Below are 7,374 nucleotides of genomic sequence, written 5' to 3' on the forward strand. Positions count from 1 at the left end.
CTACCAGGAGCTGAAGTCCCCAAAATACCAACTGGGCTTTTTCTTGGCTACAGGAACAGCTGTACTGGTTGATGGTTCCTCCTCTGCCACATGTTTCATGGCTGCTGAGTTGATGTACTTGCCCACTCCCTGGCAGTACGTCTGGGGGCCCTGGCTCCCAGGCTGGGGCTGGCTGTCCTTCATCTTGACCTCTGGGGTCACTTCAGGCTTCGTCTTCTGCTCCTGAGCAGTCTGGGTGTCAGCTCCTCATAGGAGTCCACCATCACTGTACTGGTATTGATGCAGATCTTCTTAAGGCGATCCCTCTTGGCGATCCACATTCTCCATAGCTGTCAATGTGTCAAAGCTCCCAACAATCCTTCCAAAGACGGTGTGCTTCTTATCCAGGTATGCACAGGAACGGAAGGTGAGGAAGAACTGGGACTTGATGTTGGGCCCTGAGTTGGCCATGCTGAGGATGCCTTGGCCCAGGTGTGAGAGGTTGGGCTGGAACCCGTCTTTGAAGGTCTTTCCCCAGTATGACTCCTGCTGTGCCTGTAGGGTCCCCACCATGGATCACAAGGTTCCTGATAGATCTATGAAAGATGGTGCCATCAAAATAACGATTTTTGCAGAGCATAATAAAGTTTTCACAGGTTTTTGGTGTCAGGTCACAGTGCAGCTCCAGATTGAGGTCGCCCTTAATGGTACGTAGCCACACAAACTGGTTGCGTAGCACATTTTCGTCAATGGCAGCTGCTTCATGCATGGTCTCTGGCACCATGGCAGTAGAAGTGAAGGACACACTGACTTCCAGGTGGAGTAGTGAGCAGCATTCAGCTGGCCCACTTTCTTCTTCTCAGGGGCCTTCATGATGGCTGCCAAAATCTCATCCCTTTGAACTCCTTGTAGAGCTCCTGTAGTGTCTCTCTGGTCTCGGTTTTGTGTTTTTCAAATAATAAGATGGGTCCTGCTTGGCATTTTCCTCATCTGGGTCTATTATTTTCATATTATTCTTAACATGGAAACATTGGAGACATTGAACTTGTCTAAGTTTGTGGGGTCCTGGAGGGTGATGATATCCTGCCCGAGAGAGGGGCTCATCAGTCAGCAAGTCCTGGAAGTTTTTGGCCTTGAAGTTTAACTGCTCCACTGCCTCATAGGTGTAGACGCTGCCAGTCATCTTCATGGCCACAATGTAGGTGGTGTTAGCACAGTGAACAGCAGTGGTACTTCCCTTCACTGTTCTTGGCAAAGCTCAGCTTGATGAGGGATCGCCCATCAAGTTTCTCTCTTGCTGGGCTTGGTCCCAGACTTCTTAAGCCATGGAACAATGTTCAACAAGTCAAAGATGACGCCTTCTGGAGTACAGACTAGGTAGGCAAAGGGCTGCAGGGAGAGACTGAAGTGGTCACAAGGTAAACAATGAAAATTTGTTTTAAAGACATCTAGCTTTCTGCCACCATAGAAATGAATATGTTCAACCAGGTAATGTACATCTTGTCCTTCTGGTGCTGTCGTTTCCCCATGGCGGTGGTGGTGGCAGCAGGGGAACCTACACCCAGGGCCTACGACTTACACCCAACCCCACAGTTTTTAAAATCTTTGGTAGAATTCACCAGCGAAGTCAAGTTCAAGGCTATAGATTTTTCATTCACTCACTTTACTACTTTTTGACCTATTCAAATCTTGTTTCCCCATAATTCAGTCCTGGTGGAGTTTCTGTTTCTGGAAATTTGTCCATGTCATCTAGATCATCTGGCTTGTATTTAGTCATTCATAGTACTCTCTTGTAATGCTTTTCATTTTAGTAGAACAGTAATAATGGGTCCTCTCTCATTTCTAATTTTAGTAACTTGAGTCTTCTCTCTTTTCTCCTACTCAATCTGGCTGAAGTTTTGTCAATTTGAAAAATCTTTCTGGACATCCTCTGCTATCTGTTGGTATGTGTGTTTCCCGTACTACACAGTGAGCTCCCTCTGTGCTGAAGGTCAGGACTCTGACTCAGTTCCTCATATGTTCCAGCTTCCCAAGTCAACCCAAGACATAGCGCATGGCCATGTGGATAAAAGAGGAGTCTCATGGGTCTCATTCATTGTAGCAGCAAGTGCACAGTAGGACCATAGCACTGAATGCAGACCTGACAACAAGATGGGGAGAACTGGGTGATGAATGAGGGAAAAATGACAAGAGTCCCTTCATCTTCTGGACTGCTTTTCACTACTTGCTTTGGGACAAACGTGAACCCAGGATTCATAGGTCTCATGCAGAGAGCTCCCAGGTTTGGAAATGACTGCTGAGAAAGGCGGTACTCCAGGAGAGAGGGTTCTGACACTCCTAGACAAACAAACCCACAGGTGCTCCCTTAACTGTGAATGAGAGCACCATGGTCTCAGTGACGGTCCTGAGTGCGAGATTGTAGTGTGCACCACCACATCTGGCCTGTCTCCCATTCTGAATAGGTATTCTAGGGCAGTTAGAAGTACTCTGGTTTTCCATAACTCACCAGTCATGTACCACCTCTAAAACATATCTCCTATTAATGCAGATGTTAAGTCTTACATGTAGTTAAACTGTGGGGCCTTATGACAGTTAAAAGTTCTGCTATCTGAGCTGATCTGGTGTCAACAGATACTTATTCCATGGGGTTTTAGAAATCTGTAATAGTGTGTCTGCTTGTAATCTTCCTTTTGAGATATGATGAGGATCCATAGAGAAGTAAGGTAAAGTCTAGGTCTATAAAAGGGATTTCTTAAAGGTCAAGGGAAGGAGAGTTAAAGTTTAGGAACCTACAAAGCAGTCATGAAGTTTTCCTTCGGTTAGAAGGGGAAGAAAAGCAAATGGGGAGAGATTTTGACTTGCAGTGGAAAGTAACATGAGGGAAAAAAGTAAAACACTCAAGAGAGGTGAAGTGGAAGGTCAAAAAATTCTAGGTGTTTGAAGTAGGAGATGGATTTGGACAGTACAGGTTACACAAATTTCAGGATGCGACCTAACACAAGATCACTTGGAGCCAGTTTAGCCATTGCTTTAGCTGCTCACATACAGAGGCTTCAGCTACAAGGTCTTGAATGAGACCAAAGTGCCAACTGGACCACTGTCTTCCATGATGTTTCTGAGAGAGGCACCCTTTCATCATGATTGAATACGGAATGGAGGAAGGGATTGTTTGGGAGCCCCAGAGAGGGAGCAGAGGAAAGGGAGGTGTGTAAATGCCACCATGGAAAGTGAGTCCCACAGTAGGAGTTTCAGCACAAAGAGGGAGTTAAGATCAGGCACCCTATACTGTGCCAGTTTGGAGTATTTTTTTAAACTGAAAGTTCTTGAAAAATAGCAGCTGCAGAAAGGACTCTTTGATCAGCTCCTGCTGACCTGCAGCCAGCCGCAGATACTCTTTTGAGAAACAAAGTTTTCTTCCCTGTACCAGGGTGAGAAAATAACCCTGATCACCAGGCATGGAACTGATGTGTGCAAACAAACTCACTAAAAGAGAAAAAAAAATCAACTCACTAAAATACTTTCTCTTTCAGGGCCTTTATGTACCCTCCCCTCTTCGTCACCTAGTGATTTCTCCAGTTTGCCATCCCTCACCCAGTCACCTTGGTCTTTCTTCATAAATTGTCCTTGTCTAAAAGTTATGAAATCTTTCTGTGTTGGCCATTTCTTTGGATCTTTGCTCTCTTTGAGGGTCCCCATAGGCATGAAGTACTTATAAAATTTGTGCCCTTTTCTGTTGGTCTATGTTGTGTCAGTTTGGTTCACAGAGTCAGCTGAAGATCCTAAGTACTAAGCTGAGTAAAGGGACTCAGGTTCCTTTACAACAATTTCTAAATTGTTTCATATAAGGGGATTGCTACATCAGAAAAAGTAGGAATCCACCTTCTAGCCTCCTATAATATCCAGTAAATGCTACAAAGACCCAGGTTTGACTTTATTTCAGGAAGATAATTAAGAACTATGAAATTTTTTAATGAGACAAGGTCTCTATAGTTGAGGCTGTCCTTAAACTCACTAGGTAGCCCAGGCTGAACCCAGTTTAAGGCAATCCTCCTGCCTCAGCCTCCCATACTAGGATTACAGGCATACACCAGTATACCTGACTAGAACTATGAAGTTCTAAGGGTAAGGTTTTTTTCTCTAAAGGGAGTTGCCATATCCTAAATAATGAGTCTAAGAATGAGAAAATTGTATTTTTCCCTTCTTGAAACTGTATTTCCCTATTAGCCAAACCTAATAAATGTTGGGTGTTTGTGAATTTCTAAACATAGTAGAACAAAGAATACATATTCAACTTTCTGTTATTGTAACAGACTACCTGAAAGAATCACTTTAAATACAGGAAAGTTTTATTTTGAATCACAGTTTTGGAAGCTTCAGTCCATGGTTGTTTGTCCCCATTGCTGTTGGGACTATGGCAAAGCAATACACAGGGCATGGGGCTGACATTCATGGCAGGACTGAGCCAGCAGGAGTGAGACACCAGCAGCAATAGTCTCTATTTAGTTAATTGGGGCTGGAGCCAGGTGTCCTGAGTGGTGGCTTTATCTTGTCCTTTGAGGTGTCACTGGCATCCCAGGCCACTATAAGCCGCAGCCAGGACCAGTGATTCATAGAGCTTCCCTTAGTATGCATCCGCTGCCCACCTCCAGACAAGGGGCTTAGGCCTGAGACACACTCACAAGTAAACATGGAAAGCCAATTTGTTAATTTTAAATTCTGAAGCATTGCTTTATAGTGATCTCTATCACCTTACCATACAAGCAGACAAACAGTGGGTGCCCAAACATCCTTACCGAGAACCTGTGTGAATGAGAGGGATGTTGAGAAGACAGACCAGGAATGCTTGAATCATTGCACCAACCACAGATGCGATGGTGAGTCACAGATGTGGAAGGAAGGCTGGTAAGGAAGGGATGAAGCTTGCTCAAGCCTTATGGAGAGAAGGGCTTTGACAGACTTATTCTGTGGAGCTGGGACAGTTCCTTCAGGCCCTGACTCCACAGGGAGAAAATCTGTGCCTCATGTCTTCTTCTGGGTTTTCCCTGCCACAGCAATCTCACAGGCTCCTTAACTGACAGACATGAGACCCAGTACCATTTGCCTCTGCTTGTTGCTGCCATCGAGGGCAATGGCCCCAGCTGTTGTGGCATTGCTGAGCCTTGCTCCAGTTGACTGGGAGGGAGGCAGTGGGCATTGGATAGAGCTTCATTGCTAATGGCAGGTCTGCTGTAGCAGTCCCTTCCCCAGAGCTTCAGGGCAGAGAACTATGACGACAGAGTCCTAAATGAAGACAAGTTGTCTTTATCAGCTTAAGGATCATCTCCTGGTTCCTTTCTTTCAGTGGCAGGAGTTGGATGTGAGGAAAGTGAAAATGAGGTCTAACCTTTTTGGTGCACTGGTTGTGCACTTCAGCATGAATGAAAATGGGTACACAAAATTTATTCTTTTCTTTTTTTTGGTACTAGGGATTGAACTTACAACTTCACACTTACGTGGCAAGTACTTGAACCACTGAGATAAATCCCCAGAGCAAAATTTATTCTTTATCAAGGAACAATGGTAAGAAACAATAGTGAGAAACCTAGAAAACTCCATTGTAACCAAGTGATCAAAGTCACCATCACCAGTTGTGGTTTGTTTAAATGCCCCCCCAAAGCCTCATGCGGTCATGAGAGGTGGGCCTTTTCACGGAAGTTGAGTCTAGCATTGGTGATTGGTTTGTGGTCTAGCACTGGAATTGGTGGTATGAGTGCTACACCCAACCAGGAACAGGTAACCAGCATACAATGCAAGGGAGGAAAGGAGGTGAGTTTTCCCCTTTTTACCCTTGGCTTTTGTTGCTTGATGCTGCCATGAACGTCTACCCTTTAGTCATGCCAGCCTGCCTTGGAGCCAGCTGAGGATGGACTGAAACTTCCAAAACCTGTAAGCCAAATAAACCAGCTCTTCTCAGCAGTGAGAGAAAAGTAACGAAGAGACCAGTAATGTCACTGATGCCTGGCACTTCTGTTGTGATACTTCCTGGAGGGGACATCCTGCCTGAGGCACCTAACCTCAACCTCATCAAAATGAAATATCAGACAAGCCCAAATGGAAGGTTACACTACAGACATTTGACTGCTATTCTTTAAAACATTAAGGTCAAGAAAAACAAGGAAAGTCTGAGAAACTGTCACAGATTGCAACAATGACAAGAAAAGGCAATGTACCATCCCGTGTTGGATCCTGGGATACATACTATTAACTGGTGCAGTTCAAATAAAGTTTGGAATTTAGTTAATTCAAATAAATTTGGAATTCTTTACTTTTGATCGCTGATTTGGAGTCATGCAAGACTGGGGACACAGCCTGAAAGGTACATGGGGGAACTCTCAGTATTATTTTTGTTCCTCTTCCATAAACATAGAACTATTTCAGAATATTCTGAGGAAAGAGGAAAGCAGGAACATAAAATTTCAGGACAATGAGTTTGTGTGTAGGGAGGAATGGTGGGAGTCACTCAAAATGAGGGGTTTGGAGGAATCATGAAAAAATTTAGCTAGGATGCACTGAAGATGGCCTGTAAGTACACAACCTGGGGAAGTCACCTAGGAAGCAGATAAATTCTGGAGCTCTGGAAACTGAACTGAAGACTAATTTTTGGAAATCATTGGTCTTGTTGGAAGAAATATAAGAGAGGAGAAAAGAGAGATGCGTGGAAGGTAGATGGAGAGAGAAGCCAGGGAAGCCAGACTAGATCCTAAGGAATAATATTACCTAAGCACAATAAATGCTGTAAATCAGTATTTTGTTCACCAGAGAGCCAGCTACTGGAGATTCCCCAGCATACCTCTGTGTGTGCTGTCATTCACTTAACCAGCCTTGATTTGTGGACATGTGTGTCCAGCATTTTTTTACCATAAGGGAAAATATGCCTAGAAATTACACCTATATCATAAGTGAGTATATAGGAAAAACTTCTGTTTTTAATGTCCTTGTTTATTGCCATATGGGGAATTGGTAATACACATATCTTAATCCTTTTTACTTTCCCTTCTCTTCCTGTCTCTCCCATCCTCCACCCCCATACTATCCGCACAAAGTCTACTTCCCTGTTTTCTATCAATCTTTTATTTTACTCTTTAAACTATTTATACTTTGGCTTTTTCATATAAGAGAAACCATGCTACATTTAACCTGTGTCTGATTTATTTCACATAGCATTATGGTTTTAAGGTACATTCATCTTTCTACAAATGACTCAGATTTATCCTTTATGGCTGAATAGTGCTTCACTGTTTATATGTATCAAATTTTCCTTATCCATCTGTTGATGGACATATTGGTCACTTCCGAGATTTAGCTGTTATGAGTTGGTGCTGCTATAAATGTAAATATGCATATGTCGCTATCATA

The 7,374-nt window shown here is 43.6% G+C and overlaps 1 pseudogene; it reads right to left on the reverse strand.

Annotated features, from left to right (window-relative positions):
* On the reverse strand, positions 1–1,508 carry LOC100719208 (RING-type E3 ubiquitin-protein ligase PPIL2-like; annotated as a pseudogene).
* Between the last annotated feature and the right edge of the window lie 5,866 nt (positions 1,509–7,374).

Source organism: Cavia porcellus, unplaced genomic scaffold (assembly GCF_034190915.1).
Source record: "Cavia porcellus strain 051 isolate PalLab524CR breed Dunkin Hartley unplaced genomic scaffold, mCavPor4.1 scaffold_7, whole genome shotgun sequence".
In the NCBI taxonomy this organism is placed as follows: domain Eukaryota; kingdom Metazoa; phylum Chordata; class Mammalia; order Rodentia; family Caviidae; genus Cavia; species Cavia porcellus.